This window comes from Cherax quadricarinatus, chromosome 4 (genome assembly GCF_038502225.1).
Source record: "Cherax quadricarinatus isolate ZL_2023a chromosome 4, ASM3850222v1, whole genome shotgun sequence".
Lineage (NCBI taxonomy): Eukaryota > Metazoa > Arthropoda > Malacostraca > Decapoda > Parastacidae > Cherax > Cherax quadricarinatus.
This window is the reverse complement of record NC_091295.1, coordinates 49,747,865-49,772,440: the sequence shown is the minus strand read 5'-3', so window position 1 is coordinate 49,772,440 and position 24,576 is coordinate 49,747,865. Positions and strand designations below refer to the sequence as shown.

Here is a 24,576-nt window from a genome sequence, read left to right as displayed (position 1 = left end):
GCATGGCAAACAAGAAGTAAAAGCTCCTAATTAGTTTCTGTAGTATTTTTATTATAATATTCATGGGGTGCTATATGACCTACAGGGGTCATATAGTACCCGGGGAATGGGAGGTAATCAGGCTTGATCCAAGGAAGAAGAAGATTGTTTTAACTCCTTGGATGAAGAGCCCTTCACTGACATCAAGGAAGGAATCAGTCTCTGAAGCTTTCCTTGCCCAGTGGAAAGGACAGCCCCAGCCAGTGCAAGCCATAGCACCTATGAACATTGCAAGTCTTCCATACTCACCAACAGGGCCCATATCAGGAAACCAAGGACAACCTATACTAAAATTATATTTTCAATGTCACTTCATTAGTGTGCTACTTCGAATGGTAGTGTGATCAATCACTTATTGGTCACATTTGTGCCTTCAGACCACTTCTACTCAAGACTACCTCACCTCTGTCCCTTAATGACCCAGTGACACAAGTTTAACTGTGTAGATAGTTTGCCTCTCAAAACAACTTTTCTATTACAACAATTCTGACTGATGTCAAGTACCTAGCCAAGACTAAAAAAAAAGGAAAGTTTACCATGTTTATGGTACACATGAACTAAAGCTAAACTACCTGTATATAAAAGTTTATGATACATCTATCCACAAGCTTAATATCGGTCAAATTTCAGATTTATGTATATGTCAAAGTTAAGATAAGGACAAGGACTAGCAATATTAAAGTATGAAACTTTTTTTTACATAGACATACTACCCTAAAAAAGTCTCCTAAGAAACATATGGACCTTCAGTATAGGCAAGGCAAAAGCACAATATATTTATGGGGAATGATAAACTTTTTTAATCAGGAAACTTTGTTATCGGCAAAACATAAAAGATGAGCCATATTCTGACTAGTAGGCCAACAGGCTGCAACAACTTGGCCAATCAGGTGGTCACCAGGGTACCCTAGTCTTGAGCCAGACTACAAGAATAGAATAACTAACCAAACCAGCAACCTGTAGGACACAGGCATGCACAAGGAAGGAGAAATTGTTTATAACACATACTATATATGCTGTACAATATAAAAGTACAGTATAGTTAAGTAAGTAATAGTTCAGGATTACCTAAACAAACTAAATTACTTTCAGTAATTTTACTCACAGACTAGATATATAACTTGCTAAAAATATTACAGCAAGCAGTTTGCTATTAGCAATGCTTCATGCTATGAATTAGTTCCCTATAACAAAAAATAGAAACAGGACAAAGCAGATTACAGAATGAACTGTCATCATCAAACTAAAAAGTATTAACTAATGAACAAATAACATTGGAACAAATTTTCTCATATACAGCAGAACTGCACATAGTTACTTTAAATTAGAAATACTATGAACCAAAAATAATTCTACAAAGAGAAAACAGTACTAATTGTGGCATGGTGATAAATACAGTATTGTAGTTTCGAGCAATTTATAATATTTTAGACCCTTTTATAATGCTGTATATTATAGCCATTTATATAAGTTGAGATCCTTTCATAATATTTTAAAGCCCTTTACATACAGTACTAAACTACATTTTAATTCTTAGGTATCAGGTTGCATTTTAAAAACATGATCCTCTCTATGCATCAATGTTGCTTAGAAAATATAGTATTGTTCAATCTCTTGATATATCAGTAAGCAAATTCCAACAGTTGGTTATACTATCAGAGAAGGGTTTAACATTTCATTAAACACTGTCTACAAATAATTTAGGTACAGTATTTATCATTAAAAGTCATGGAAACTTTGTTGCTGAGCCAAATGTTTGAACATAGCTTGCACAGGTTTTGGAGCAAGATTTTTCTTCTTGAGAGAAGAGATCACCACCAAACAAGGCCACTGCTAAATATTTATAATAAATTAACAAAAGAGATGAATGCCCCCCATAATGACTTACAACATACAGAAAAAGTTAAGTATTTCATCAATTAGGTTACAAGACTATTTACACCTGAAAGACAAACTATTTGGGCAAATGTTGTCACAGCAGCATTAAATAATGCAAAAAAAGTTGTTCGAAGTCATCAGTGACCATCAACTTGGTATAAATCAGTGAAACGCAGTGTGTCACATGACCCACCAGTTGTTTAAGGTTCACCTTGCTCTTAAACCCAGTGGGAGCCAAGGCCAAAAAGTGAGAAATGCTGGTGTAAAGAATCTGAAAATTCATGAAATAAATTGTGGTACTCGGTTCAAATGCATACTATCTAAGAAGACCAACAGTTGTTTTTCACATAACTGAAACTCAGTACTACCTAAATATCTTAAAGCTGCAGCAAGCTAAATATATGTTATATTCCCACCTGATTTTAATAAAACCCTGCAAAATACAGAACCATAACTTACACAACAATAGCCAACTAATCAGAAATAAGTCTATGCCAAAAAAAAGTCTATACTACAATGATTGAATTTTTTTTTTTTTTCAACAAGTCAGCCGTCTCCCACCGAGGCAGGGTGACCCAAAAAGAAAGAAAATCCCCAAAACGAAAATACTTTCATCATCATTCAACACTTTCACCTCACTCACACATAATCACTGTTTTTGCAGAGGTGCTCAGAACACAACAGTTTAGAAGCATATACATATAAAGATACACAACATATCCCTCCAAACTGCTAATATCCCAAAATCCCTCCTTTAGAGTGCAGGCACTGTACTTCCCATTTCCAGGACTCAAGTCCGGCTATATAAAAATAACTGGTTTCCCTGAATCCCTTCACTAAATATTACCCTGCTCACACTCCAACAGATTGTCAGGTCCCAAATACCATTTGTCTCCATTCACTCCTATCGAACACACTCATGCACGCCTGATGGAAGTCCAAGCCCCTCGCCCACAAAACCGCCCTTACCCCTTCCTTCCAACCTTCTCGAGGACGACCCCTATCCCGCCTTCCTTCTCCTACAGATTTAAATGCTCTCCATGTCATTCTACTTTGATCCATTCTCTCTAAATGACCAAACCACCTCAACAACCCCTCTTCAGCCCTCTGACTAATACTTTTATTAACTCCACACCTTCTCCTAATTTCCACACTCCGAATTTTCTGCATAATATTTACACCACACAGTGCCCTTAGACAGGACATCTCCACTGCCTCCAACCGTCTCCTTGCTGCTGCATTCACAACCCAAGCTTCACACCCATATAAGAGTGTTGGTACTACTATACTTTCATACATTCCCTTCTTTGCCTCCATAGATAAAGTTTTTTGACTCCACATATACCTCAACGCACCACTCGCCTTTTTTCCTTCATCAATTCTATGATTAACCTCATCCTTCATAAATCCATCCACCGACACGTCAACTCCCAAGTATCTGAAAACATTCACTTCTTCCATACCCCTCCTTCCCAATTTGATATCCAATTTTTCTTTATCTAAATCATTTGATACCCTCATCATCTTACTCTTTTCTATGTTCACTTTCAACTTTCTACCTTTACACACACTCCCAAACTCATCCACTAACCTTTGCAATTTTTCTTTAGAATCTCCCGTAAGCACAGTATCATCAGCAAAGAGTAACTGTGTCAATTCCCATTTTGTATTTAATTCCCCATAATTTAATCCCACCCCTCTCCCAAACACCCTAGCATTTACTTCTTTTACAACCCCATCTATAAATATATTAAACAACCATGGTGACATTACACATCCCTGTCTAAGACCTACTTTTACCGGGAAGTAGTCTCCCTCTCTTCTACACGCCCTAACCTGAGCCTCACTATCCTCATAAAAACACTTTACGGCATTTAGTAACTTACCACCTATTCCATATACTTGCAACATCTGCCACATTGCTCCCCTAGCCTCTCTATCATATGCCTTTTCTAAATCCATCAATGCAATAAAAACTTCCCTACCTTCATCTAAATACTGTTCACATATATGCTTCAATGTAAACATCTGATCTACACATCCCCTACCCACTCTGAAACCTCCTTGCTCATCCACAATCCTACATTCTGTCTTACCTCTAATTCTTTCAATAATAACCCTACCGTACACTTTTCCTTTGTATACTCAATAAACTTATTCCTCTATAATTTTTACAATCTCTTTTGTCCCCCTTCCCTTTATATAAAGGGACTATACATGCTCTCTGCCAATCCCTAGGTACCTTCCCCTCTTTCATACATTTATTAAACAAAAGTACCAACCACTCCAACACTATATCCCCCCCTGCTTTTAACATTTCTGTCATGATCCCATCAGTTCCAGCTGCTTTACCCCCTTTCATTCTACGTAATGCCTCACATACCTCCCCCACACTTACATTCTGCTCTTCTTCACTCCTAAAAGATGGTATACCTCCCTGGCCAGTGCATGAAATTACCGTCTCCCTTTCTTCCTCAACATTTAAAAGTTCCTCAAAATATTCTCGCCATCTACCTAATACCTCCCTCTCCCCATCTACTAACTCCCTACTCTGTTTTTAACTGACAAATCCATACTTTCCCTAGGCTTTCTTAACTTGTTTAATTCACTCCAAAATTTTTTATTTTCATTAAAATTTCTTGACAGTGCCTCTCCCACTCTATCATCTGCTCTCCTTTTGCACTCTCTCACCACTCTCTTCACCTTTCTTTTACTCTCCATATACTCTGTTCTTCTTATAACACTTCTGCTTTGTAAAAACCTCTCATAAGCTAACTTTTTCTCTTTTATCACACCCTTTACTTCTTCATTCCACCAATCACTCCTCTTTCCTCCTGCACCCACCCTCCTATAACCACAAACTTCTGCCCCAAATTCTAATATTGCATTTTTAAAACTCATCCAACCCTCTTCAACCCTCCCACTACTCATCTTTGCACTAGCCCACCTTTCTGCCAATAGTCGCTTATGTCTCACCCGAACTTCCTCCTCCCTTAGTTTATACACTTTCGTTTCCCTCCTACTTGTTGTTCCCACCTTCCTCTTGTCCCATCTACCTCTTACTCTAACTGTAGCTACAACTAAATAATGATCCGATATATCAGTTGCCCCTCTATAAACATGAACAACCTGGAGCCTACCCATTAACCTTTTATCCACCAATACATAATCTAACAAACTACTTTCATTACGTACTACATCATACCTTGTATATTTATTTATCCTCTTTTTCATAAAATATGTATTACTTATTACCAAATCTCTTTCTACACATAGCTCAATTAAAGGCTCCCCATTTACATTTACCCCTGGCACCCCAAATTTACCTACTACTCCCTCCACAACATTTTTACCCACTATAGCATTGAAATCCCCAACCACAAGTACTCTCACACTTGGTTCAAAACTCCCCACGCATTCACTCAACATTTCCCAAAATTTCTCTCTCTCCTCTACACTTCTCTCTTCTCCAGGTGCATATACTTACTATAACCCACTATTCACGTCCTTTATTTTACTCCACATAATCCTTGAATTAATACATTTATAGTCCCTCTTTTCCTGCCATAACTTATCCTTCAACATTATTGCTACTCTATTTGAAACCCCTGACCTAATCCCATTTATTCCTCTCCACTGAAAATCTCCCACCCCCTTCAGCTTTGTTTCACTTAAAGCCAGGACATCCAGCATCTTCTCATTCATAACATCCACAATCATCTCTTTCTTATCATTTGCACAACATCCACGCACATTCAGACTTCCCACTTTGACAATTTTCTTCTTATTCTTTTTAGTAATCTTTACAAGAAAGGGGGTTACTAGCCCATTGTTCCCGGCATTTTAGTTGACTTTTACAAGACGCATGGCTTACCTAGGAAAGATTCTTATTCCACTTCTCCATGGATATAAAAGGAAAAGCAATAAGACCAAGAACTATTAAGATAAAATCAAAGAAAACTCAGATGAGTGTGTATAAATAAATGTGTACATGTATGTGTAGTTTGACCTAAGTGTAAGTAGAAGTAGCAAGACATACCTGTAATCTTGCATATTTATGAGACAGACAATCCTACCATCATGTAAAACAATTACAGGCTTTTGTTTTACATTCACTTGGCAGGATGGTAGTACCTCCCTGGGTGGTTGCTGTCTACCAACCTACAACAATATACAACAATAATATACAACAATAATAAAAAAATACATTATAGTGCCAGAATATTTTTGGCACTATCATTTCAGAACAAGCCTAAGAACAGCTAAGAATATGTGAGGAGAAGATTATATAAAGTCAAAGACAGCTGGTTTCGCTTCAGAAATGCTCGACAAATTAATAACAATCAATGATGTATAGTCTTTGATATGATTGGGAGCTAATAGGTGTACCAGCTACTTGATAATTTTGTACAGCTTTAGCTACTGGAAACATATCTGCCAGACAAATGTATTAATTATCCAATGTTGAATTTTAGATGAGCTCACAGACACAGACAAAATAGAAGTTTGAAGATTTCAAATTTCCAAATACGTACAGTGGTCCCTCAATAATCGTCCATAATCCGTTCCTGGAAGTGGGACTATTATCGAAATGGACGATTTACGAATCAATTTTCCCCATAAGAAATAATGTAAATTCAATTAATCCATTCATGACACCCAGAAGTATTAAAACAAAAAAATTTTTTACATGAAATATAGATGTAGTACATAAACAATACAGTGGCACATGATGAATTAAACATTAACAGAATAACACTTACCTTTATTGGAGATTCTTCTTTGTGTATGGCGGGGTGGAGAAGGAGACAGATTGGATGATTTACTGTTTGGAAGGGGAATCCCCTTCCATCAACACCTCGGGTACCAATTGCTTTTCTGGGGTTACTTCTCTTCTCTGTTTCTTAATGCCACTAGGACCACTCTTTGGCATTTTCTTCCAAAAGAGGCCTGTTTCATCACAATTGAACACTTGTTCAGGTTTCAGTCCTTCACTGTTTATGTACTCCTTGAATTCATGCACATATTTTTCAGCCGCCTTGTGGTCCGAACTGGCAGCCTCACCATGCCTTACCACACTGTGTATGCCAGTACGCTTCTTAAATCTCTCAAACCAGCCTTTGCTGGCCTTAAATTCACTCACATCACCACTAGCTGCAGGCAATTTCTTTACCAAATCGTCATGCAACTGCCTAGCCTTTTCACAAATAAGCGACGTCATAAGACTATCTCCTGCTAATTGTTTCTCATTTATCCACACCAATAATAACTTCTCAACATCTTCGAGTACTGGTGATCTCATTTTTGTCAGCATATTTGCCCCCTTTGCAACAACAGCGTCCTTGATTTCCTTTTTCTTGGCTATGATGGAAGATATGGTTGTATGGGATTTGTTATACATCCTGGCCAGTTCGCCCACACGTACACCACTATCATATTGTTCAATGATGTTTTTCTTAAATTCAATCGCATTTCTCACCTTCTTTACCAAAGGCTTGGCACTAGGAGCTTTCTTTGGAGCCATGGTAGCTTATTTAGCACTTAAATAACTTGCAAGCACTAAAATAAATGGATTATTATGAAATATTTCGCTGGAGCACATGAGGGGACCGTTGCTCACTGGTAAACAATGGCACACTGGCTGGGAAGGAAAGGCCGAAGCAGCTCAGAGCGTGAGTATGCGTCCGGGACGAAGGACTATTAGCGAGTTACCGGACCATTTGCGAGCCAATATTTTGATGAAAAAACAGGACTATTTCCGAAGTGGACGACTTTCAGGCCGGACGATTATTGAGAGACCACTGTACGTACGTAGAAGGAATATATTAAACTATACCCATTGAATAATGTTGTCATGGGTAGAAAACTTTTACTCATCAGCTCCCAATGATGCAGCACAGTGATGAGGCAGTACATACCTTATGTACAAAATATTCACTGCTATCACCAGAACAGCAATATTACCTAACACCCAACTGAAAATAACTCATAATTCTTAGAGTATCTGGTAGCTCCATAGTCCAGATATCCTTTCAAAAAAAATGTCATTACACAGTGCAAAATTAAGTTAATCATTATGCACCTAGAATTATAAAATTTTTCATTAAGAGACAACAACTTCTAGAACAAAAATTACAAGTGCCTGTAACTACACTATATTAATTACAGAAATTTGAAAATATGCTGTACATGAAACTGACAATTTTACATGTTTTCAAGAAGAAAAATGCATACTAAGGCTGTCTTCAGATACAGATGCCTTTTCTCTTTTCTATTCACCTTTTCTATATATTTCCACTGCATAGTCCAAAATTGGTCTTGGAACCTGACATCAGGAATTAGCTATAAACAATCTTTTACTAGCAATGAAATAAAAATGTGGGAAAACTACTGTACATGGATAAAACTAGAAAAAAGTAAACAAGCTATGAAGATGACATTAAAAAAAGATGGAAATGTGTAGCTACATACAGAAAGAAATGCTCATATGAAAAACAAAAATATGAAAAACAGTGTTAGGAGAACTATAAGAATGACTGACAGCTGTATACAATACTGAATAAGAACTTATTGCAAGGGGCATTCAAGAAATACAGACAATACATACTATATAGTGTAGAAATAATTACATATGTACACAACAAATGTATAAAACAAAAAAGAAAATGCATAAAACACTCCATGTTAGAAGAGGTGCAAGGCTGGCGAGTCGAAAGGATATACAGAGAGAGAAACAAAGCTGATTACTAAATGGCCAAAAAGATAATAACAAATATTCAAACTGCACCTAAGTGCAAATATAGAATTTTCTGATAATTCTAAATCTCTGAAGGCCAGGCTCTCCATAACATTCAGTAATTGTCGATTTTTTCTGGCAACAGTGTCAAGCAAAACACTAATTTAGACATGAAAAGGGTGAGTTACAGAAGATTCAGCAACTTACAATGGAGTGAAAGTATCAAATTATGGATTAGTGCTGTCATTCAATGGACAGTGTATTTCTCCAAAACACAAAGACGTGATGATCATTCTCAGTATCCCTTTGCACACTGATAATACAATGACACACCCAAGCCACATCATGGTAAATGCCCAACTCTTGGTGCAGTAAGCTACAACCTTGTACCTATTAAATAAGCTGTGATTTGTTGTGCCCAGAAAAGCCGAGGTACCTCGAATATATCAGCTCAGCACTTATTCCTTTGGCGGTGTTAGAAGTCAATTACTGCTTTGCTGACATGCAGGAGGGCTGTCTCACTGAAACTTGAAAATACCATATGAATAAACACCATGACAACTATGTTCTGGAGTACTTTTGGACTCTGTTTATGGAAGTGAAGTATAAAGTTCCAGCAGTTTAACTGATGGGCTCAGCTGCAACCTGTCCATGGTCTGATCCATAGCAGCTATGTTGAGTAGCAATTACCCAAAGTCACTGCTGTGTTATAGTTATTAATTTATAATTCTTCACAAAATACATAGCAAACTAAGTCACCAAAAAATGCTGATATATGTACTCTACCCTATTATCTTCCATCTTTGAGAAGCAGCCTGAAAATACAGTACTGTATATGGTATATAGTATCTTGTACAGTATTTATCTTCAAATCTACATAATTTATATGATGTATCCTCCCAGGAAACTTAAAGTATGTTTATCATAATAAATATATCTTCACATACAAAAAATAGCCCACTCTCTCAAATACAAATGAACACATCAGTCAGCACATAAGTGCCGACATGGAATTACCAGTAGTATATGAATTACTGAAGCAAATATTGATTCAATAAGAACAATGGAAATAGATACACATGTATACATGGGAACCTTTTTTTTTTTACAATATTTCATCCAAGGCTGGGCTTCACATCTGATAAAGCTCAGCCTCCAGTGAAACACTGTAGTGAAAGGTTTACCCCGCAACCAGCATCTTTATTCCCACTTACTGACTTACCCCGCTACCAGCATCTTTATTCCCACTTACTGACTTACCCCATTACCAGCATCTTTATTCTCACTTACTGACTTACCCCACTACCAGCATCTTTATTCACACTTACTGACTTACTAATATTGTTCACCTACTACGAACATTCTACAGTATGTATAGAAAACTGAATATGCAGTTATTACTGATCATTTGTTATATACAGTATCATATATGGACTAACAATTAATGAATACAGTTTAGAGTGTACAAGCACCTCATTCTGAATACTTCAAAGATCATGTACTGTACAAGCATCCCCCAGTACAAAAGAAAACATCAACAAGCAGATAATTAAGTACACTGCTAGAGCATATGCATACATTCTTGTGTACTTGACTTAAATTAGCACAGAAAACTTTAGAAATAGTATTTGTACACTAGGGTAACTACAAGTAAAGTACTTACTACAGAATATCCAAGACATTGCTACCTTATGCTTTACTTCTATATCTGATTTGCATATTACTGTATATTAATTCTAGTTAATATACACAACACACAAAAAAGATACAATGCAGAACATAAGCCTGAAGAATTTGTACTTCAAGATCTCTTAAAATTAAATGATACTGCAAAGGCAAAGAACTACTCCAGTGTCAGTCTCTAACAGCACAGAAAAAAATACTGTTCTGTATTACAATGATACGCATTGTCATACGAAAAGACAGTACTACTTGTTTAGGAAGCTTGTACTAATATCCTCAAAATCATGTGTTTGGATTTCCATCTTTGTTCTTGAGACCATTACTCCACAACAAAATGAGCTCTATCCATTTAAAAATACATATTTTATAAAGTTGTCAATGATTACCTTAAAAATATGTAGTTTGCATATGTATAAAGATGCACATGTAACAAAATACTAAGTGGTGCTGGCATACCATATACAGCAAGTTCATAGTAATGGGCCAGAATTTATATGATGATCTGAGCAACACTACAAAGGGCTCAAACGCCAAATACTCAGCAAGGCATACAAGTCTCGGAATGCCTAAATAATACCTTGTAGCTAATCTTGTCTGTAATACCGTGCTGACTGGAGCCCAGTGAGAGAGATCTCGTGATACTGGGATATTCACTTGAGATGTGATCTGCAGACACCTGTGACCACAGGCAAGGATATAGCCATTCAAAAGGGGTGACACTTTGAAGTTTAGATAACAGCTCTCTGGTACAGGAGACAAAAAAAAACAAAAAGAGCAGACTCACTGGAGTGACAACAAAGATTAGAAGCTGTAATTGGCTAGGAACAACCTTAATTATGAGGGAAAAACTCTCTTTGGATAGTTTAAAATATTTGAAGATACTTTTTTTTTTGGTGTAATTATTAAGTTTGGTCAGTGATCGAGCAATAATGAACAAATCTTAGTAGGCCCATACGCTAGTGCCTCTAGCATATAAAATATAAATAATTACAGTATTATATTCAAATATAATATACATAAATATAAGATAAATAAACAAATGAAAAAGGCAACAAAAAAAAAGTTATCAAAATTTAATTCATTCTTTTGGCACTATAATATGGTATATATATATAACTAATTAAGAAAGTCTCTCTCAAAAATAAAATACAGTATAAGGTGTGTAATAAATGTCAGTTATTTAAAGATATTTCATGACAAAAAACACTTTTTTTTTTTTTTGCCATTCCTAATTGGTGGGGTCATTAAATTTGTCCAGCCTTGAAGTCTTTTCTGTCATTCATATGTTTTGTGTCCTCATCTTAAAGTTATACTAACCCAGTTTAAATCCAACTTAAGAATGTCACTGCTGTGAGCAGAACCATTATTTCAGTTAGGAAATTCAGTGGCTGCTGCAGAGTTGTTGCCATCACAATAAATGCCTTTTTAAGGTTGATTTAAATTAGATTGGATTAGCTGCATTACATTTGGATAGGTTAGGTGACTAGGAAGCTCTAGAAACATTTTTTTTTTAAACATTTTTGCCAGAATTCGGACATTAGTTTGCATTTTACAACATATATAACCCATGTATACCTTGGAATCAGTAGTTCTTATGCAAACTGCTATTCTGGGAGATATTAGTGAAAATTATATGGTACATTATTTTTAGTTGCATACCCATATGGGCCAATCAACACTTGGTATTAAGTAGTTTCACATGCCTGTAAGGATATAAAGAACCTGTCAAATGAACACTAATCAAACTTGATCAAGGAAGAGAGAGCTCCAATTCCTTGGATTAACAGTTGTTCAACAGAACTAAGGCAACCCTCTTGAACCATTGTTTTACATACTATATGAAATGACATGTAGTACAATATAAGATTCAGAAATGAATTAGTAGTAGTATTATATTTGTAGGGAAATCCTAAATTTGTATGGGTCATGTAGTGCCTGGCAGGCAATCTGGTTCAAGCCAAGGAAATGGAAGATAGCTGAAATTCTTTGCATCAAGAGCCTCTCATCACCATCAAGGCACCTCCCATCATGGGGTGCACAAATGGAGAGTAATAAATCCTGCAAGACCAGACAAATCTAGTATAGATTAAAAAATATAAACTCTATATAAATGCCCTGCTTGCCACTGAGATACAGGCAGATAAGATCATCAGTAGAAATTACCAACATCTTAGGTAAAATGGCACATGTGCAACTAACGAGACATTTCAACGTGGCTACTTTTCGTGCTCCAGAAGCTATATCAAGCCAACACACTGTATTGTAGATGAGTGGTTCAGAGAACCTACAAGTTGATAAATTAAAACATGTGCAACACTTTGGTATCTTTAATGGGGAAACGTTTCGCCACACAGTGGCTTCATCAGTCCATACCATTTTCCTTTGTATGGACTGATGAAGCCAGTGTGTGGCGAAACGTTTCCTCATCAAAGATACCCAATGTTGCACATGTGCCTAATTTATCAGACTGTATTGGCTTGACAAAGCTGGAGGGCGAAACGTCACAATAAAATATGGAGGGCGAAACGTCACAATAAAATATCTCATTAGTTGCAACTATGTACGTAACAAACAACATCCTAACCCAACAAGTGATAAATTCAACGACACTTTTAGCATATAAAACATTTATTACGTGATATTTCACCCACAGTGAGTAAAACATCTTACAATACATGTATCTAACAAATGTGACTTCGAAATTACAAAGGCATCCCCAGTTCTCTACAACTGATCAACACCCCAGGACTCAAAGCTCAAACTTATATTCCATCAATATACAAAGGCTCAGAGAGCACTATATGCTAGATCTGGTGTTATTTTAGTGATAAGTGTAGAGTGAGAGATGTAAAACAAGTGGGTGATGTTGGTTGCTTACCCTCTCCCACAAGCCAGTGTGTTTACGTTGTAGTTACTGTGGTAACCACCAGGTGTTAGTAACTTGATTTAGGCACGGGTACACATCAGTATAATTATCATATATGTGTATTATTATTATAATCAAAAAAGAAGCGCTAAACCACAAGGGCCATACAGCGCTGCTCATATATGTGTAAATTACCTAGGATAACCCCCTCAAAAAGGTCAGACAAAGTGATTTATTTCCACTGGGGTCCCTGTAATTGTATTATTTAAACATTAAAAGTTATATTATTTAAACATTAAAAGTTATGAGTTATAATAAAGTGAGATATACTTGAAATAAGGTAAACTGAGTTATTTACATAAATATTAAAGCAAGGATGAGCTTACAGAAATATGTGCAATATATCTCACTCTCCTCCCTTTCTGTAATTTCATTCATTAGGCACTTTTTAACTCCCTTCCTGAACTGGCTAGGACAGTCTTTGACATGTCCAGGCAGTCAGTTCCACTCTTTCATTGCTATACAATAAATGGTGTTTGATAAATTAGACACATGTGCAACTCTTGGGTATCTTTATTACCCAAGAGTTGCACATGTGTCTCATTTATCAACATGTCGGTTCTCTGAACCATTCATCTACAATAAATGGTGTTTGAAGCCTGACCACCTACTGTGGGTACTACAAAATTGTGGTCGCTTCCCTTAGTACTAGTCTTGATTCCCAGCCTTGATAGACTTGGCAGCAAGATATTTGTGGAAAATTGCATTTATGTGAACAATAAAATGGTATAAAATACCGACAGGTTGTTTAGGTAAGACACATATGCAACAGTAGGCTTCTTCAGTCGAGCACAGCAAAGTTGATAGAAGCAGAAGAGACTTGAAGACGATGTAATCAGTCCATCACCCTTAAAGTTTTGAGGTGGTCAGTCCCTCAGTCTGGAGAAGAGTATTGTTCCATTGTCTGGAATAATATAGGGTCCTGCGATCCTCAGTAGGTAGACAATGTGCCTGTCTGTAATAGGGGAACTTTAGCCTGCATTCGCTTTCTTTACTAAACTGTTCCTTATCAATTCTCCTGACATGCTTGGGTCAAAGGGGATTTCCAGATATTTCACTGAAGAGATGCTTAAGTGATGGGTTCCCCAATACTGTGCACCAGTGGCCTGCCTGCAGGGGCGCTATCATCATCACTACTGTGGAAAATTTTGGATTTTCCTAAACTCAGCACATGTAAATTTGAATAATACAATAATTGTGTAATAAAATATGATGCTGATTTCACCCTTCCGATAAATTTCGAGTGAGGTGGGTGTAGAACAGTAGCTGAGTGAACACTAGTCTGAATTGTGCAATGTAATTAGCCATTCTCGAAGGTCAATTGGTGTATATCGGCCTCAATCCGTAATTTAGAAATTTCTGACTTGTTCCTGCTGAAGAATTAGGATAAATAGTGTGAAAAAAACCTTACAATTCGGTGACAAGGACAAAAAATAGAGGACGTCATTTGTAATTTGTGAACTGGTTATCGTGGGAAATTCTGCTAATAATCTGGCGTCTTCTGAGCCAAATTGGGGGATTTCGGCCTGAATTTGTAATTAGGAACTTGTGTTAATGTCCCCTGTTGAAGAATTGGGACAGGAAATTTGCAGGTTCTCAAGAATTACATGTGGATGGCAGAAGATAAGCGATACAAACATCACTCACAGGGAAGTGCGCCATTAGTCCTTGCATTTAGATCTCTAGCTGGCCCGTGTAGGTTCTAGCTGTCAGGCAGGTGTTATGGTGTAATCCATCTACAGTTGTGGAAAATACTGCATATATTTTCCAGAAATACAGTAGTTATATGCAAATAGATGGCCATACTGTATTTAATAAAAATTATGTTATAAAAAATGGGAAGAAGCCTGCACCTGCGCAAAAGAGACTCGCCATTGTTGTTTGAATTGAATAACAGACATTAGTGAATGGGAAGAATTTTTCGTGCTCTACAGGTTAAAATTGGGCTGACACCTCTCAAATAGGAGGCGAAATTGTTGGATATGTATTCCTGCATAACTTGAGATATCAGGCGACTGGACAAGACAGCTCCAGGAACCTCAGATAAGTCTGTGATGTTTTAACTCTGGCCAGTGTTATTTTCATGTATAGACAGTGAGGTTTTCTGAGTATGATACACCTTGATCTCCAGTCAAATTGGTGAGTTAGTTTAAGATATTCTCCTTCTGTTATGTAAATGTGTGTATATATATAATCCTTTATTAATTTAATATACAGTCCACAAATTTATACATTTACCAGAATTCCTGGTGATACAAATTTATTGTAATTAATAGGTCTAGAGCAACTTGTGGATATGACAGTGGTAGGTATCGAAGGGGGACATTTTTTGCGACCTAGGTGTCCCAGATTCCTACGTGTCTAATTGATAAATAATAATTATCTTTGTTCATTTACTGTTATGTACATAATGATACATTCAGATAAATGCAATTTTTCACAACAGTAATTAAATGGTAAGTGGTAACATGACTGTGTACCCATCAAACCTAATCATATACAGTCCACATTATTTTATAATTTACTATTATTGGTATTAATGTTTATTTTTGTAATTATTAATTTAATGTCAGGTCTAGCTTTTTGAGAGAGTGGTGAAGAAGTGGGCATCGAGGGAGTTACAATTTGGTGACCTACTGTGACTTAAGTCCCACTTATCTCATCCATCTAAATAACTTGCCTGTAATAACTCAGGTAAAACCCTGTAAACTTCATGCAAGTAATTTGTTCACATAATAATAATAATAATAATAATAATAATAATAATAATAATAATAATAATAATAATAATAATAATAATTCACAATAACTACCACCCCACCATCATCACTACCGCCACCACCATCATCATCACCATCTCTACAAGTACATGACACAAGAGATTAGAGATTTGGGCAAAAACTTGAGGAACGGGCAGGAATAACAGGAAATGCACTGCAATGGATCAGAGAATACCTAACAGGAAGGAAACAATGAATGATTGTGACGAGGTGTCAGAGTGGGCGCCTGTGAAAAGCGGGGTTCCACAAGGGTCAGCCCTAGGGTTAAAGGACACAAGTGCAACTACTGTGACATTTTATTGTGGCAACGTTTCGCTCTCCAGGAGCTTTGTCAAGCCGGTATCGGCTTGACAAAGCTCCTGGAGAGCGAAACGTTGCCACAATAAAATGTCACATTAGTTGCACTTGTGTCCTTTTACTTTGCACATTGTCGGTAATTCTACCAACATTATTACAGCCCTAGGGTTGGTGGTATTTCTGGTATATGTGAGTGACATGACGGAAGGGATAGATTCAGAGGTGTCCCTGTTTGCAGACGATGTGAAGCTAATGCGGAGAATTAAAGCAGATGAGGATCAGGTAGGCCTACAAATGGATCTGGACAGGCTGAAAGCCTGGTCCAGCAACGGGCACTAAGTGCAAAGTAATGAAGATTGGGAAAGGTCAAAGAAGGCCGAAGACAGAGTATAGGCTAGGGGCCCAAAGACTGTAAACCTCACTCAAGGAAAACGAACTTGGGGTGAGTATAATACCGAGCACATCTGAGGCACACATCAACCAAATAACTGCTGCAGGATATGGGCTCCTGGCAAACCTAAGAATAGCGTTTCGACACCTGAGTAAGGAATTATTCAATACTCTGTACGCCGTGCATGTCAGGCCCATATTGAAGTATGCAGCACCAGTATGGAACCCACACCTAGTCAAGCACTTCAAGAAATTAGAGAAAGTGCAGAGAATTTCGAAATTAAATTAATAGTCCCCCAAGATGCGACCCACATCAGTCGACTAACACCCAAGTACCTACTTACTGCTAAGTGAACAGGGACAGCAGGTGTAAAGTGATTAACATCCAGGTACATATTAACTGCTAGGTGAACAAGGACAGCAGGTGTAAGGAAACGTGCCCAACATTTAGCTTGTGCAGGGGATCGATCCCAGACCCCTCATTGTGTGAGCTGAGTAAGTTGCCAACCTAACCACCAAGTACAGTTAAAATAAGAAAAATAAGTAAATGCTATGCATTCTATAAGTCTTCAGATTATTGTATGTTTTATACAGTAATTTTGAAATAAAGACAGTAATGATTGGGAAGTGGGCTTTGTACATCCATTATGAAGTGTCATCTATTTCTGTACAATGTATCAAGTGGAAGTAAATTTTGAATTTGAATCTGCCTAGTAGGATCATTGAAGCTTAAACCTTGGGTACCCTTAAAAATAGGTTGGACAAATACATGAGGATGAGTATTGTTGAAATACTGTTCACAGGATGAGTATGAGGGGACTACCGTCCACAGGATGAGTATGAGGGGACTACCGTCCACAGGATGAGTATAGGGGGACTACCGTCCACAGGATGAGTATGAGGGGACTACCGTCCACAGGATGAGTATAGGGGGACTACCGTCCACAGGATGAGTATGAGGGGACTACCGTCCACAGGATGAGTATGAGGGGACTACCGTCCACAGGATGAGTATGAGGGGACTACCGTCCACAGGATGAGTATGAGGGGACTACTGTTCACAGGATGAGTATAGGGTGACTACCGTCCACCGGATGGGTATAGGGTGACTACCGTCCACAGGACGAGTATAGGGGGCTACGGTCCACAGGATGGGTATAAGGTGACTACTGTTCACAGGATGGGTATAGGGTGACTACCGTCCACAGGACGAGTATAGGGGGCTACGGTCCACAGGATGGGTATAAGGTGACTACTGTTCACAGGATGGGTATAGGGTGACTACCATCTACAGGATGGGTATGAGGGGACTACCGTCCACAGGATGAGTATAGGGGGCTACAGTCCATAGGATGGGTATAAGGTGACTACTGTCCACAGGATGGGTATAGGGTAAACAAACCATACCACGGGTGGAGATAGAACCCGCGGTCTGATCGCGGGTTCTATCCCCACCCGTGGTATGGTTTGTTTGCAATCGTGCCATTACAATTTCGTGAGTCATGGGTATAGGGTGACTACCGCCCGCAAGATGGGTTTGGGGGCGTAATAAATACTATATGAAACAACGTTTGTGGAAGATTGATCACCAACTCAAGGGGAAAAGTCCTTCGGTTTGCCCAGGATTTTTGAGGCCACAAGTCCCTATCCTATTTTTTAACGTTTTTTTTTATTAACGGCTCTCCTGGGTTAAATATGTGTAATTATGTTAGTTAATAGGGTTTAAGTCTATCGACTACATGAGGGTCATTAAGGACCCCAGTGGAAATAAGTCACTTTGACTTTCTTGGGGTATGCTAGGTAATTTGCAGTGATAATTGTACATAATTATGTGTAACTGCCTAAATAAACTTGCAAAGGCTGCACGTAATCTTTTAACCACCAGACAAGAATACGTTAATCCCCAAAATAGGAATTAAAGTAAACTCTCAGCATATATATGATGTGGAAAATACGCTTCTTGGTGTACATATCCTGTATGGTTGTTGTTTTTTTCAAATGTATAATTATTTTTTCCTAAGGAAATAAGTCACATTGTCTTCATTGGATATATTCTAGGCTAAAGGTATGTAGTGTACTTTTTTTTGACTCCATAACGTCTGTGTGCCCTCAAGACTACTGTAAAAAAAATAAAAATTTGCATGCTGTGTAGCCAAAGCTTAAATAAAAATTGTTATATGAGAGGTGGAAGGCAGGGGAAGGTGGACTAGCACTGCAGTGGGCCTTCAACACCACCAGTACAACAACACCGGCATTATATTGGTAAGATTTTGTGTTACCTTGTTATAGCCTGTTGACATATTTCCTTTTAGTTCGCTCTATTTCATTATTAGACTGCATATTTCAATATGTTGTTCCACGAGGAGTTTTTTTTTTTATTTATTCGTATTTATTCTGTATATATATAGTATCGATCGAGAGGAGTGACGATGATGCAATACTGAAGAGGAATTCCCCTCATGATGCCGGTGAAGGGCTCTTCATCCAAGGAATTAGACTTGTCTCTCTCTCTCTTCCTTGGATCAAACCTCTTGCCTCCCGTTCTCCAAGCGCTATATAATCTCTGTGGTTTTAGCGCTCTTCCCAGAATATAATAAATAAATCTGAATATCAACCAATTTTGACCATCCCATTATTATTATATTAATAAGTCTACTTTATAGTTATCGATAATGCCTGAAAAACTGTGCAGCTTTAAGGTGAACTTCGTCAGTTTTATAACAAATTTAGTGTAATTTTACTGTAATTTGTAATAAAAACTGGTAAGTTTAGCTCGTATATAATCATTGGGCTCATAATACATTCTCAAAAAAAAAAAAATATTATGCATAGAATTTTCTGAACAGCTAATGGAAAAATACAGTTATATATTACTGGGATTATGTATATACAGTAGATCATTGATTACCCGGCACCATTAGAGGGAGATTGCACTGAATTTTCAAAAACATTAAATGACAAAAATATTGTTTCTATTGATTGCACATAACTTTTTTTATTTATTGAATAGCTGTCTTTCCAAAAGTGTAATTTACACATATGTTACTAGGTATGATGATTGTACTTGTGTACCTGTACCCAAATAAACTTATTTACAAATGACCTTCCCAAATAATCTTAAAGTCAAAAGAGATTGTATATCTTAACTCATTTATCAGTTGGAGAATCTTGAGAGCAAGTCAGATCATTTTGCTTGAATGCCAAGAATTCCTTTGCATTTTTTAAAATGGTAAGTTTAATAATATTTTGTTAGTACGTACTACCTATTTTATATGCTAAATGAATTGATAAAAATTGATATTTCTCCTTTATCAAAAAGCTTAATAGTGTAGGTTTATCTAGGCACAGATACATATAAGTACAATTATCATACATAGTGTAAATTACCTAGGATAACCCCAAAAAGTTGAAGTTACTTACTCTAACTTTTTTTTTCCATGATATGCCACTGTTTAAGAGCTACCTATTTGTAGCTACATGAGCACAGCTGTGCTTGTCGTGGTCTTCAGTTATTTGTTCACTGTATAATTTCTTAAAATTTTCAGTGGTTATAGCTCGATTGCTAGTGCACTCAACTCACACACTGAGTTCCGGGGTTCGCATCTCCGGTACGGCTGGATAACATTAGGACGTGTTTCCATAAGACACCTGCTCTCCATGTTTACCCATCAGTATAAAATGGGTACCTGGGTGTTAGTCGACTGGTGTGGGTCGCATCCTGGGACAGAACTGACCTAATTTGCCCGAAATGCTGTGCATAACAAGTGGCTTTCTATAGAGTAGTATGTCATTGATGTCAGCTATGCCTGTATACCTTGTACATGTACAAATAAAGATATTATTATTATTATTATTATTATTATTATTATTATTATTATTATTATTATTATTATTTCAGGTAGTAGGTTGGTAGACAGCAACCACCCAGGGAGGTACTACCGTCCTGCCAAGTGAGTGTAAAACGAAGCCTGTGATTGTTTTACATGATGGTAGGATTGCTGATGTCTTTTGTCTGTCTCATAAATATGCAAGATTACAGGCATGTCTTGCTACTTCTACTTACACTTAGGTCACACTACACATACATGTACACATTTATTTATACACACTCATCTGAGTTTTCTTTGATTTTATCTTAATAGTTCTTGGTCTTATTAATTTTCCTTTTATATCCATGGGGAAGTGGAATAAGAATCTTTCCTCCGTAAGCCATGCGTGTTGTAAAAGTCAACTAAAATGCCGGGAACAATGGGCTAGTAACCCCTTTTCCTGTAAAGATTACTAAAAAGAATAAGAAGAAGAAAATTGTCAAAGTGGGAAGTCTGAATGTGCGTGGATGTTGTGCAGATGATAAGAAAGAGATGATTGTGGATGTTATGAATGAGAAGAAGCTGGATGTCCTGGCTTTAAGTGAAACAAAGCTGAAGGGGGTGGGAGAGTTTCAGTGGAGAGGAATAAATGGGATTAGGTCAGGGGTTTCAAATAGAGTTAGAGCTAAAGAAGGAGTAGCAATAATGTTGAAGGATAAGCTATGGCAGGAAAAGAGGGACTATAAATGTATTAATTCAAGGATTATGTGGAGTAAAATAAAGATTGGATGTGAAAAGTGGGTTATAATAAGCGTGTATGCACCTGGAGAAGAGAGAAGTGTAGAGGAGAGAGAGAGATTTTGGGAAATGTTGAGTGAATGCGTGGGGAGTTTTGAATCAAGTGTGAGAGTAATGGTGGTTGGGGATTTTAATGCTAAAGTGGGTAAAAATGTTATGGAGGGAGTAGTAGGTAAATTTGGGGTGCCAGGGGTAAATGTAAATGGGGAGCCTTTAATTGAGCTATGTGTAGAAAGAAATTTGGTAATAAGTAATACATATTTTATGAAAAAGAGGATAAATAAATATACAAGGTATGATGTAGCACGTAATGAAAGTAGTTTATTAGATTATGTATTGGTGGATAAAAGGTTGATGGGTAGGCTCCAGGATGTACATGTTTATAGAGGGGCAACTGATATATCGGATCATTATTTAGTTGTAGCTACAGTTAGAGTAAGAGGTAGATGGGAAAAGAGGAAGGTGGCAACAACAAGTAAGAGGGAAGTGAAAGTGTATAAACTAAGGGAGGAGGAAGTTCGGGTGAGATATAAGCGACTATTGGCAGAAAGGTGGGCTAGTGCAAAGATGAGTAGTGGGGGGGTTGAAGAGGGTTGGAATAGTTTTAAAAATGCAGTATTAGAATGTGGGGCAGAAGTTTGTGGTTATAGGAGGGTGGGGGCAGGAGGAAAGAGGAGTGATTGGTGGAATGATGAAGTAAAGGGTGTGATAAAAGAGAAAAAGGTAGCTTATGAGAGGTTTTTACAAAGCAGAAGTGTTATAAGAAGAGCAGAGTATATGGAGAGTAAAAGAAAGGTAAAGAGAGTGGTGAGAGAGTGCAAAAGGAGAGCAGATGATAGAGTGGGAGAGGCACTGTCAAGAAATTTTAATGAAAATAAGAAAAAATTTTGGAGTGAGTTAAACAAGTTAAGAAAGCCTAGGGAAAATATGGATTTGTCAGTTAAAAACAGAGTAGGGGAGTTAGTAGATGGGGAGATGGAGGTATTGGGTAGATGGCGAGAATATTTTGAGGAACTTTTAAATGTTAAGGAAGAAAGGGAGGCAGTAATTTCATGCACTGGTCAGGGAGGTATACCATCTTTTAGGAGTGAAGAAGAGCAGAATGTAAGTGTGGGGGAGGTACGTGAGGCATTACGTAAAATGAAAGGGGGTAAAGCAGCTGGAACTGATGGGATCATGACAGAAATGTTAAAAGCAGGGGGGGATATAGTGTTGGAGTGGTTGGTACTTTTGTTTAATAAATGTATGAAAGAGGGGAAGGTACCTAGGGATTGGCAGAGAGCATGTATAGTCCCTTTATATAAAGGGAAAGGGGACAAAAGAGACTGTAAAAATTATAGAGGAATAAGCTTACTGAGTATACCAGGAAAAGTGTACGGTAGGGTTATAATTGAAAGAATTAGAGGTAAGACAGAATGTAGGATTGCGGATGAGCAAGGAGGTTTTAGAGTGGGTAGGGGATGTGTAGATCAGGTGTTTACATTGAAGCATATATGTGAACAGTATTTAGATAAAGATAGGGAAGTTTTTATTGCATTTATGGATTTAGAAAAGGCATATGATAGAGTGGATAGAGGAGCAATGTGGCAGATGTTGCAAGTATATGGAATAGGTGGTAAGTTATTAAATGCTGTAAAGAGTTTTTATGAGGATAGTGAGGCTCAGGTTAGGGTGTGTAGAAGAGAGGGAGACTACTTCCCGGTAAAAGTAGGTCTTAGACAGGGATGTGTAATGTCACCATGGTTGTTTAATATATTTATAGATGGGGTTGTAAAGGAAGTAAATGCTAGGGTGTTTGGGAGAGGGGTGGGATTAAATTATGGGGAATCAAATTCAAAATGGGAATTGACACAGTTACTTTTTGCTGATGATACTGTGCTTATGGGAGATTCTAAAGAAAAATTGCAAAGGTTAGTGGATGAGTTTGGGAATGTGTGTAAAGGTAGAAAGTTGAAAGTGAACATAGAAAAGAGTAAGGTGATGAGGGTGTCAAATGATTTAGATAAAGAAAAATTGGATATCAAATTGGGGAGGAGGAGTATGGAAGAAGTGAATGTTTTCAGATACTTGGGAGTTGACGTGTCGGCGGATGGATTTATGAAGGATGAGGTTAATCATAGAATTGATGAGGGAAAAAAGGTGAGTGGTGCGTTGAGGTATATGTGGAGTCAAAAAACGTTATCTATGGAGGCAAAGAAGGGAATGTATGAAAGTATAGTAGTACCAACACTCTTATATGGGTGTGAAGCTTGGGTGGTAAATGCAGCAGCGAGGAGACGGTTGGAGGCAGCGGAGATGTCCTGTTTAAGGGCAATGTGTGGTGTAAATATTATGCAGAAAATTCGGAGTGTGGAAATTAGGAGAAGGTGTGGAGTTAATAAAAGTATTAGTCAGAGGGCAGAAGAGGGGTTGTTGAGGTGGTTTGGTCATTTAGAGAGAATGGATCACAGTAGAATGACATGGAAAGCATATAAATCTATAGGGGAAGGAAGGCGGGGTAGGGGTCGTCCTCGAAAGGGTTGGAGAGAGGGGGTAAAGGAGGTTTTGTGGGTAAGGGGCTTGGACTTCCAGCAAGCGTGCGTGAGCGTGTTAGATAGGAGTGAATGGAGACGAATGGTACTTGGGACCTGACGATCTGTTGGAGTGTGAGCAGGGTAATATTTAGTGAAGGGATTCAGGGAAACCGGTTATTTTCATATAGTCGGACTTGAGTCCTGGAAATGGGAAGTACAATGCCTGCACTTTAAAGGAGGGGTTTGGGATATTGGCAGTTTGGAGGGATATGTTGTGTATCTTTATATGTTTATGCTTCTAGACTGTTGTATTCTGAGCACCTCTGCAAAAACAGTGATAATGTGCGAGTGTGGTGAAAGTGTTGAATGATGATGAAAGTATTTTCTTTTTGGGGATTTTCTTTCTTTTTTGGGTCACCCTGCCTCGGTGGGAGACGGCCGACTTGTTGAAAAAAAAAAAAAAAAAAAAAAAATTATTATTATTATTACTTAGCTACTATATCCATTTGTGGGTTCATTCCATTGATCTACCACTCTGTGAAGAAAAATTTCTTAGTATTCCTTTGACTCAACATTTTTCTTAATTTACAACTGTGGCCTCTTGTTATTCCTGTTGCAGGTACCAGATCAGAACTGTTGCTGCCTTATAACTTTTATTATAGCATTTATAAGTCAGAGCAACCATCTTGAATATTGAGCATGGCCTGGTAGGCAACACACTCGCCTC

General features: G+C 37.6%; 2 protein-coding genes across 6 annotated transcripts in view; one reads left to right on the top strand and one right to left on the bottom strand.

Moving 5' to 3' along the window:
- The window catches only part of LOC128684539 (KIF-binding protein), a 34,978-nt gene extending 21,702 nt beyond the window's left edge, over positions 1-13,276 (bottom strand). The window contains exons 1-2 of one of the 5 annotated variants that reach the window (XM_053770786.2): positions 13,215-13,271; positions 9,044-9,180 (exon numbers count right to left, since the gene is read on the bottom strand). The gene's annotated coding sequence lies outside the window, so the exon portion shown is untranslated. Of the gene's footprint in view, positions 1-9,043; positions 9,181-10,913; positions 11,294-13,214 lie in introns of those variants that run through there. The other 4 variants (XM_053770785.2, XM_053770788.2, XM_053770787.2 and 1 more) reach the window with 4 other exon arrangements.
- A 5,541-nt stretch (positions 13,277-18,817) lies between these two features.
- The window catches only part of LOC128684537 (protein THEM6-like), a 32,723-nt gene continuing 26,964 nt past the window's right edge, over positions 18,818-24,576 (top strand). The window contains exon 1 of the mRNA XM_053770784.2: positions 18,818-18,991. The gene's annotated coding sequence lies outside the window, so the exon portion shown is untranslated. The remainder of the gene's footprint in view (positions 18,992-24,576) is intronic.